Below are 10,699 nucleotides of genomic sequence, written 5' to 3' on the forward strand. Positions count from 1 at the left end.
ATCTCCTCAAAAAAAAAAAAAAAAAAATCTGTTTTTGCCCATGTAGTACCCAATGTGATGCATGAATGACACACTTCAAAATCTCATAATGTCATAACATCTCCACATCAAATTTCAGTTCTATAAATTATACTTAATGGAAAATCAATATGGCAGTTTTGAAAACCACAGTAACATAATCATTCATGCTATAAAGTCCAGGCACCAATTTAGAATTTGAACAACAACAATGACAATAACAAGCTTGTAACAAAACAGGTCCATAAATGAGGCAATTTAAACATATAAATTTCAGCTTGCAAACACAAAAAAAAAAAAAAAAAAAAAAAAAAAAAAAAAAAAACATATCTATGAACATTACTAACTTTACTATTTTTATACACAACACAATCGGTATTTAGAAAGCTTATATTTTAGTTTCTAAGCACCTACTACGCACCATTAAGGAAGCTACAAATCTCAGTTTTTGAGCAACACCGTCAACTATAATCCTTACAATAAAACAGCCCCACATATGAGGTAAGTTCAAAATAAAATTTCAGTTTTTTTTTTATTTTTATTTTTTATAAATCAGCAACAACCCAATCAAATTAATTACTAAAATTTCAGTTTATGTATACAAACATAATCAACATTTAGGGGAGCTTAAATACAGTTTCTAAGTACATAATACCCACCATCATAGGAGCTAAGATTTTCAGGTTTTGCGCACCACCAACAACAACAATCCTTACCTCAAAACAGTCTCCACAATTGAAGTCATTCAAGCATAGAAATTTCAGTTTTGTAAAACACCAAAACACAATCATGCTAATTATTAAAGTTTCAGATTTTATGTACATAACAAAATCAACATTTAGGGGAGCTCACTATCTTAATTTCTAAATACATATCACACACTATTATTGGAGCTACGAATTTCAGATTTGGAACTTCACAAAACATGCTTGGAATAAAGGCTAAATTCTATACAAGTTGGTAGCTATAATTTAAAGAATTAATTCACCAAAAACAAAGGTTGTAGGCTTTAGGAAATCCCTACCTCAAACCAAGAAAATCTCCACAAAACAGCCCCCAATTTGAAGGTCCAAGGATCACCAAATGTCACCCAAGAACCACCAAAGGAAAGGAAAAGAAGAGAGGAGCAAAACCCTCTCTTGAAGCACCAACTAATCCCTACTTCAAAGAGGGATTCCGAAATTCAGCATGGAAGAAATGGGGTTGATGATTACATCAATGGAAAGCCCTCCCTTTAAAGAATATTTTTCATTCCCATGGCAGCCCCAAAATCCCTTTCAAAAGTCATCAAAATCAAGCTCTAAAAGCAATGGAGGAAGGAAATGGGTTTGATGATGAAGAACAAAGAAAAGAAAAGAAGACAGAAGCATTCTGCCGAGAGCACTTAGTCAAGTGCATGATAAGAATCTGCCACATGGTTGTGTATGGGTCATACAAAGGTTTGGTCAAAGGTTTGACCAAGGATATGACTATAATGCCCCTTCAATGCCACTAATTCACAACAATACCATTTCTATATCAAATACCAATTATGCCCTTACCAATTGATAAATAATAATTAAAACAATTAATAAATACCAAAAAATAAATTTCAAAACCCAAAAATCCGAGAACCACATAGGTCTCTCGTGCCGAAAAATAAAAAAAAAAAATGCCGAAAAATGGAATATTTGTGAAACATTACAACCTATCCTCCTTAAAAAGATTTCGTCCTCGAAATGTACCCTGCTTAAAAGGAAAAGGCGTCATAACTCCTACATCCACACAGTCTGCCATGGAAACTCTAACCAGTGACATAACACAATCTGCGAAATCCATAGATTCGCACAAAACAGTTAAGGAAACTACTCACCTCAAGGTCGCTAGTGACCCCAAATGCTAACAAGGAATTAGATACAAAATCTCTTGATAAAACTTGCTCACAAGCTCGAATCGCAACTTCAGAGATACTCACAACACTGTTCCCGACATATATCGTCATCCTTAGTAATGCCATTGCACAACCAACTACCGGTTCCACGACGACTGAACAACACGACATACCAGTCAAAATATAAGAAAGAATTACTAGTACACTCATATACACGATCCACAATGCCCATTCCACATGAAACTCACTCCCAGATAAAACATCACCTTCCTATTCACACACACACAAAAAAATAAAATAAAAATAAAAAAATAAACACATTGACCTTTGACCCAACATCTTGTCAAGGAAAGAATTAACTAAGAGAAATGGTTGGCCAGGCCATTCCCGTCATCAATCCAACCTCAACACCAACATCGTTCTTGTCTTCAGGTCTAATCCTCAATCATACACATACATCGATTCCTACGTCTAACTCTAGACATACGGTTCATAACACAGGGTCTAACCATCCTCTACGCATAAGTCAAATCACAGCTACTAGATACTACTGCTAGCTCTAAGACCCTAAGAAAATGTACACACCGGTAAATAAGTCCCGTTTCACGTCGCATTGGTCATAACCTCTCGGAACAAATCCCACAAAACCAAGGACTTCACCTCCTGCCGTGGAAGTAAGTCGAACGATCCAGATCAAACCCGTGGTCCCTAACAAAACATGGATAAAACCCTCATTTCATTAATCCATCATTAAAACCATTACATAAGAGCTTGACTGTTCACAAAATACACATCATAATCTAATAAAACTGTCTGGAATACTCATATAGTCTTATAAATACATCATTGCCTTAATACATAACGGTCACAATTGGTACATCATTACAACTTAAAACTCATACAAAATGTCTCTAACTATATCCTGCCCCAAGGGCTCACACTAAGCATTATCAACATCGTCCAGTTCGGAACCACACTACGGGATATGTCCACTATCCTGACACAGATGAACCCGACACTGCACAAAGTGTACAGGCCTTTGCCTAAACTCACGGGTAGCCCCCGTTACCAGAACAACAGTGTGCAGGTACCTCCTGTCACACCCAAACTCGCAAGTATCCCCCGCTCCAAAACTCGCAGGTATTCCCCGTTACAACACAGTCACAGGTAACCCCCGTTACAATACAGTCACAGGTAACCCCCGTTACTGTACCAAACTCACAGGTATCCCCGTTACGACACTACACGATGCACTGACAACCACATAACAAAATACACAAGTGACAATGTGGCATGACTCCCAAATAACTATGCAACACGACTGACAAACTACCAAGCAACCCGACATGACTCACAGACAATGATGCAACACGACTCACGGATGACCATACAACACAACATGACTCACAGGTAGCCCCCGTTACAACACGACACGACTCACAGATGACCATGTAACATAACATGACTCACAGGTAGCCCCCATTACAACACGACACGACTCACGGGTATCCCCCGTTACAACATAAACCGGCTCACAGGTGTCCCCCATTACAACCGACACGACTCACAGGTATCCCCTATTACAACACAGCCATAGGTAACCCCCATTACAAAACTCACAGGTAACCCCTATTACATCCAGCACAACTATGCACAAGCAACTACCTAATCTCATAGGTGTCCCCCGTTACACAAGAATTAATCATAGTAATATCTCATCTCCTCTATGGACAATCCCTCTTCATGTGGCCCGACTGACCACACCGAAAACAAACTCCGGAACTAGGTCTATCAAGAGGACATTCTGCCTTGCGGTGTCCTGGTTGCTTACAGTGATAGCACACTAAGCTTGTCATAGAAGGCTCTAAAGAAACACCAATAATAGGAGTAGCACTTGCCGTCCGCTGCTCCTAAGTAAACAATGAAGCACGCTTGTGCCTCTTCCTGTCCTGGTTCCCAGAAGAAGCACCCATACTCGTACCTCGTTCCTGAGAACCCACAATACCACTCCTTTCTTGCCAATCCTTGGTTTCTGCCTCTACCATCAGTGCTCTCGTAACCGCTTCCGAATAATTCTTTAATCCCAAAAGTGTCACCCTCGGCCTAATAGAACGATTTATGCCGTACACAAAGCGCCATGTTTTCTCCTCCTCGTTCCCTAACACATCCGTAGCAAAACGTAAGAAAGAAGTGAACTTATTCTCGTACTCTGTTACTGACATTCACCTTGCTTGAGACTATCGAACTGCGTCCTCAAATCCCGTCTCTTAGTCTGCGGGAAAGCCTTTCCAAATAAGAGACTCTTGAATGCATCCTAACTCATACTGTCGATATCATGCACGTTAGTCATGGTCTTCTACCATGCTGCCGCGTTACTAACAAACTTGTACGTAGCTAAGGTGATCTTCAACCGATCATCGGGCATGGCTATTGCCTTGAAATGCTTTTCAACTTCATCTAACCAATCGTCCGCCACCAACGGGTCTGGACCTCCCTCAAGTGCTACTTTCATGAGTTTGTTAAACTGGAGCAGGTACCCAAGATTCCACTCCATCTCTGCCCCCTATGGCTGAATAGCCGGTTGTGGCACCACTTGAGGAGCTATAGTATTCGCTAAATTCTGAAATGTTGAGGCTACAGCCCTTGCTGCTAGAACTTCACCCTCCGGTACTTGTGGATCATCATCCACTTCTCTATCTCGGCTGTAATACCCCTAGTTTTCAAAAGGATAAAATGGGAATTTCATTTTGATTTGTATTGCAGTTTTTTTTAATTAAGTGACTTGTATGCTTATTTGACTTAGTTGACTATTTGTGTGTTTTGTACTTATTTAAATTAATTGGTTAATTGTGATTTATTTGTTTTATTTAATTGGTTAATTGTAATTATTTATTGGTTTCAGTTAATTGTTTAATTGTGATTAAATTTACTTATTGTATGTATTGGTTTAACTGACGTGTATTAGAGTATGCTTTGTTATTAATGATACTAGGGTTTTAGTTTATGTAATTGTGGTCGCTGACTTGTATTTTTATTTGGGGTTTAGAATTTGGGTTTCGTGGAAGCCTATATATATACTGTATAATCCAACTTAGGGTTTAGTCGTATATATATATATGCTTGGTTGTGTCTGCAAGGGTTTTAGAACCCTTTTCCCCGTAACTGGAAGTAGAGAGAAAACATAAAGGGTTTGAGGGGAAAACCCAGAGGGATACTGGGAGAGCCAATTAAACTTTCAGCTATGGACTGAAGGTGTACCACGGAGGAAGGAAGAGGTTGATTGTGAGATGGAACTAGAGCAGTAGGAAGGTTGCCAGTAGTCGTCAGTTCGTCGGAGAACTTAGAGATGGCGTTGAAAGGTTTCAAACCGAAACTTAAAGGCAAGTTTCATTCTATCTCCTTCCTGTAAACTTATATTCTGTGCATCCTTTATAGTCTCCAAGAATTAAATTCAACTTTTAAAACTGATGTTTAATGCATCCTGTAATTTGTTTTGCAAATAATAACTGAAATCGGTTTCTTGTATAAATTGTGTTAAGTATGTTTTTAAACTTTTGTAAATTAATTCATATTGGGATGGGAAGAGTTTGTAGGACTATTTGGATGTCAATTGGACCCTAAGAAGTTTAAAAACAATTGGGACAGAAACATGGAACTTCGCCGGAAGCGAAGACAACAAATAGAGGAAGCATAAACTATTGCGATCATGGTTTAAGCTTTTGTTAAGTAATTCGTGCTGGAATTGGAGAAGTTTCTAGGATCGTTAGGACTTAATTTGAACCTTAAAAATCTTTAACAAAAGTGGGACAGAGGATTGAAACTTTGCCGGAAACGAAGAAGACAAACATAGGAAGCGGAGAAGGAAAAACGGAGGCCGGGGAAGTGGAGGCGGCTCCACCCTTCAATGGAGGCGGCTTCATTGAAGTGGAGCTGGCTCCACAAGGTGTTGAGGTGGCTCCAATGTGGGTGGAGCCGACTCAACCTGAAATTGGAGGCGGCTCCTCTTTTGTAATTGCCCAGAATTTGTTTTCGGGTAATTTTCTGAGTCGAGGGGCCTAAATGGAATTTCGGGAAAATGTTGTGGGGTGTTAAATGTTTAAAACTAAATTGTTAAAGCCTTAAAATAGTTGGTTTATGCTAGGGTGCTAATCCTAAGGGGCATCATGAAACATAAACAAATAATAGGCATATTGTCAAGGAAGGAAGGAGGAATGTATAGATCGCTAGTTTATTTTAGCAACTTAAACAGACTGGTCTTGAATTATTTTTGGGATGTTACATAAATGATATATATATAATTTAATGAAGTCCAGAAGGGTTGGTTTAGGATGTGGTTATAGACATCATGAACTTTGGGTACTAAATTGCGTGCTGTAAGGGTTGAAGAAGTTTCCCTCGCGGGTTGTGTTTTAACCAATTTAAATGGATTAATATAAAACACTGTTGGGATTTTGTATAGTGTACTCCGTCTAGACTTTTGAGTGTCATTTTATCCGGCACAGGATTTATAGTTAAGGATTTAAAAGGATGACATGAGTTTTTATATTACTTTGCATGCCATCAAGGATATAGGAGGATTTGTTTACTAGCCTTTGTTTTAGTAATTCAAACGGGCTAGTATGGAAATATCGGTTAGGAATTCTAACATAATGTGATCAGTTTAAAATTCTGAAAATCATTATATCATGTTATGGATGTTAATTGCTGAACTAATATATTTCCTGTTCTGTCAATTATATAGGGAATGGATGGTTTAAATTGTTTATCATTACTGTAGCAATTTGAACGAATGTTTCGTGATTTTAATCATGTACTGTATGCATAATAGAATCTTGCATATATCTGATTGTTGTTATGTCGGACTCTGGATGTATTTGATGTTCTAATGAATGTGCATCATTTGTGGATCATTTGCATTATATGTACCAGTATGGGACGGTGACATATCAAGGATGGATTAGATCAAAAAGCTAAGTCCTGCCCCTTCATACATAAGGAATGGATTAACTAAAACAGTTAAATCCTACATGGATGCATGTCCTGTCAACTAAAACAGTTGAACGACATAACGGATATTTGTTTTTATCTTTCTGCACTAGGAAGGAATTTATATATATACTTATGGTACTGTGATACGAGCTTAAGTCTCCTAATTACGGTTAGGGTGCGTATATCGTAAAGGTTGGGTAGTTAGATATAGCTGATGTTCCCTGATAAGTCTAGGTACTTGGCCACTAGAAAACATGTTTTTATGTCATCTTTTACCCAGGCTGAACTATGTTATAGACTAGTGAGCATCCTATAGTGTGTATATATATTTATGGACGATTTTAGATATTGCCGAGCTATCTAGGATGTATCTGCGTATCGGGTTTATGTACGGATTGTAGTAGGATAGAACTTGCATGTGGGCCTAACCCACCTTTATTTTTCAGGTGTTCGTGAGTACCAGACTTAGGGCTTGATCGTGGTGATGCAGATATAGTCACTCACTCTTCCGACTACATAGGATTTCTTTTCTTATTTTAGTTTTGGATTTTTATTCTGTAAATTTATTTATCAGTTGGAATTATTAGGGGTCCACTGGATAGATTCCCGAGTTGTACGGATTTGAAGGATTTAAATAATATTAATTTATTATTTAAAGTTTGAGGATTTTTATTTTAGATTTCTTTCAGCGCATTATTATTTTATTCTTAATTCAGTTTTTATTCCTGCTTGTTTATATATTGATTGTTTGGTAACCCTCGGATCTGTACTCGAACTTGATCACCCGTGGCTCTAGAATCGAGGGGTATCACATCGGCCCTGTCCCATTGAAACTCTGTCTGGTTGGGATGGCCCTTCACCTATTCGCTGTCCAACTTCATTCGGATCCATCACTTCACGTAGTCTTCAAACACGATTCTACAATGACAACCAAACGATCAAAACAAGGATACATAAAGTAGCTCAATCCACGAGATACGGTACTCACACTAATCGTTCGAAAAGAACTAAGCATTTGTAAACGTAAGAATGATCAAGCCCATCATATACATGGGTCAGAACCTCCCGTAACCCAACACACAGCACTGCTACTAACACTCAAACCCGTCAACAACGAAACAAACAAGTTACGCTTACATCCACTCCCTGGTGAATGAATGACCACATGCAGACCTAAACACGCAACTACGTCCTAAAACAGAATCATATTTATCATGCTCAAACAAACGTCATTACATTACTTAATACATACTCTAATAAACAGTAAACACTTAACAATTAGGTACACAATCAATTAAGCGTACTTTCATCTATAATAAACAACTAATAGGTAAACACATAATGAATCAAGCATGTATCAAGCAAACTTAATCATGTAATCAGTTACACTTAAACATTTAACATCAAACAATTAGGCATGCTTTAAAAAAATTTAATCATTTTATTAATTACATAAATAATTTCACGTAAGCATTTAGCAAACAAGCATGCTTTATTTTATTTACTAGTTCATGAAGACAGAAATCAAATCATATGTAAGCACATAATGATAAATCATTATTTCAATTTAAGCAAGTAATAACCACATAAACATGCAACACCGTCAAACTCAATTCTAACTCCTCTAGGTCAACCCTACCCGTCGTCCATAGGTTTTCGAACCTAACACTCTGACACCAAATTTGTAACCACCCAAACCCAGGGATCCGAGCCGTATCCGGGTCCTTACTCAAACCCAAGGTCATCTACTGTCACTACAGTCATTCCCAATTCTAAGCTACAAAGGAGCATATCATACTAAATCTAAAAACTAAAATACGGAATTCTAAGTTTCTAAAGTCCTGTAATTTCTGAACTCATTTGTGAGCCATAATAAAGGCTAAACCTGTCCCCCAACAGTCACCACATGCATCTATAATGGTAATATCATGATCACACACATAAACGAAAAACCAAAAGTCCATTTACATGATACATTACATCCGACCATAGTCCGTAAACATAAGTTTACAAAAAAGATACAAAACAAGTTTAAAGTTTTACAAGAGTTGTATATACAACAGAAAATTAACACAAGAAAGTCCGTCAAATCCTATCTAAGCCTATGGGGAATGTCTTTCGCCACTTCTTTTCCGTGTCTTGAAAATTATTAGTAAGGAGTGAGCACAACGGCTCAGTAGAAGATGCCTAAAACGCACTCCTTAATACTTCCGTGAATCCAAACAAAGAATAGTAACAAGGAAATGGGTTTACACTTGTTCGGGAAGTAATGACCATCACATAATGCAATCTTGCAAATGAAATCCCCAAAATTTCAGTTATTACTTTCATTTAAAAAAATGCAATCTCCTCAAAAAAAAAAAAAAAAAAATCTGTTTTTGCCCCATGTAGTACCCAATGTGATGCATGAATGACACACTTCAAAATCTCATAATGTCATAGCATCTCCACATCAAATTTTAGTTCTATAAATTATACTTAATGGCAAATAAATATGGCAGTTTTGAAAACCACAGTAACATAATCATTCATGCTATAAAGTCCAGGCACCAATTCAGAATTTGAACAACAACAATGACAATAACAAGCTTATAACAAAACATGTCCATAAATGAGGCAATTTAAACATATAAATTTCAGCTTGCAAACATAAAAAAAAACATATTTATGAACATTACTAACTTTACTGTTTTTATACACAACACAATCGGCATTTAGAAAGCTTATATTTCAGTTTCTAAGCACCTACTACGCACCATTAAGGAAGCTACAAATCTCAGTTTTTGAGCAACACCATTAATTATAATCCTTACCATAGAACAGCCCCACATGAGGTAAGTTCCAAATAAAATTTCAGTTTTTTTTTTTTTTTTTTTTAAATTAGTAACAACCCAATCAAATTAATTACTAAAATGTCAGTTTATGCACACAAACATAATCAACATTTAAGGGAGCTTAAATACAGTTTCTAAGTACATAATACTCACCATCATAAGAACTAAGATTTTCAGTTTTTGCGCACCACCAACAACAACAATCCTTACCTCAAAATAGCTCCACAATTGAAGTCATTCAAGCATAGAAATTTCAGTTTTGTAAAACAACAAAACACAATCATACTAATTATTAAAGTTTCAGATTTTATGTACACAACAAAATCAACATTTAGGGGAGCTCACTATCTTAATTTCTAAATAAATATCACACACTATTATTGGAGCTACGAATTTCAAATCTGGAACTTCACAAAACATGCTTGGAATAAAGGCTAAACTCTATACAAGTTGGTAGCTTAAATTCAAAGAATTAATTCACCAAAAACAAAGGTTGTAGGCTTTAGGTAATCCCTACCTCAAACCAAGCAAATCTCCACAAAACAGTCCCCAATTTGAAGGTCCAAGGATCACCAAATGTCACCCAAGAACCACCAAAGGAAAGGAAAAGAAGAGAGGAGCAAAACCCTCTCTTGAAGCACCAACTAATCCCTACTTCAAAGAGGGATTTCGAAATTCAGCATAGAAGAAATGGGGTTGATGATTACATTAATGGAAAACCCTCTCTTTAAAGAATATTTTTCATTCCATGGCAGCCCCAAAATCCCTTTCGTAAGTCATCAAAATCAAGCTCTAAAAGAGCAACAATGGGGGAAGGAAATGGGTTTGATGATGAAGAACATAGAAAAGAAAAAAAGACAGAAGCATTCTGCCGAGAGCACTTAGTCAAGTGCATAATAGGAATCTGCCACATGGTTGTGTATGGGTCACACAAAGGTTTGGTCAAAGGTTTGACCAAGGATATGACTATAATGCCCCTTCAATGCCA

This window comes from Cornus florida, unplaced genomic scaffold (assembly GCF_030987335.1).
Source record: "Cornus florida cultivar Cherokee Brave unplaced genomic scaffold, ASM3098733v1 CherokeeBrave_3.0.0_Hap2_Chr09, whole genome shotgun sequence".
Classification (NCBI taxonomy): Eukaryota; Viridiplantae; Streptophyta; class Magnoliopsida; order Cornales; family Cornaceae; genus Cornus; species Cornus florida.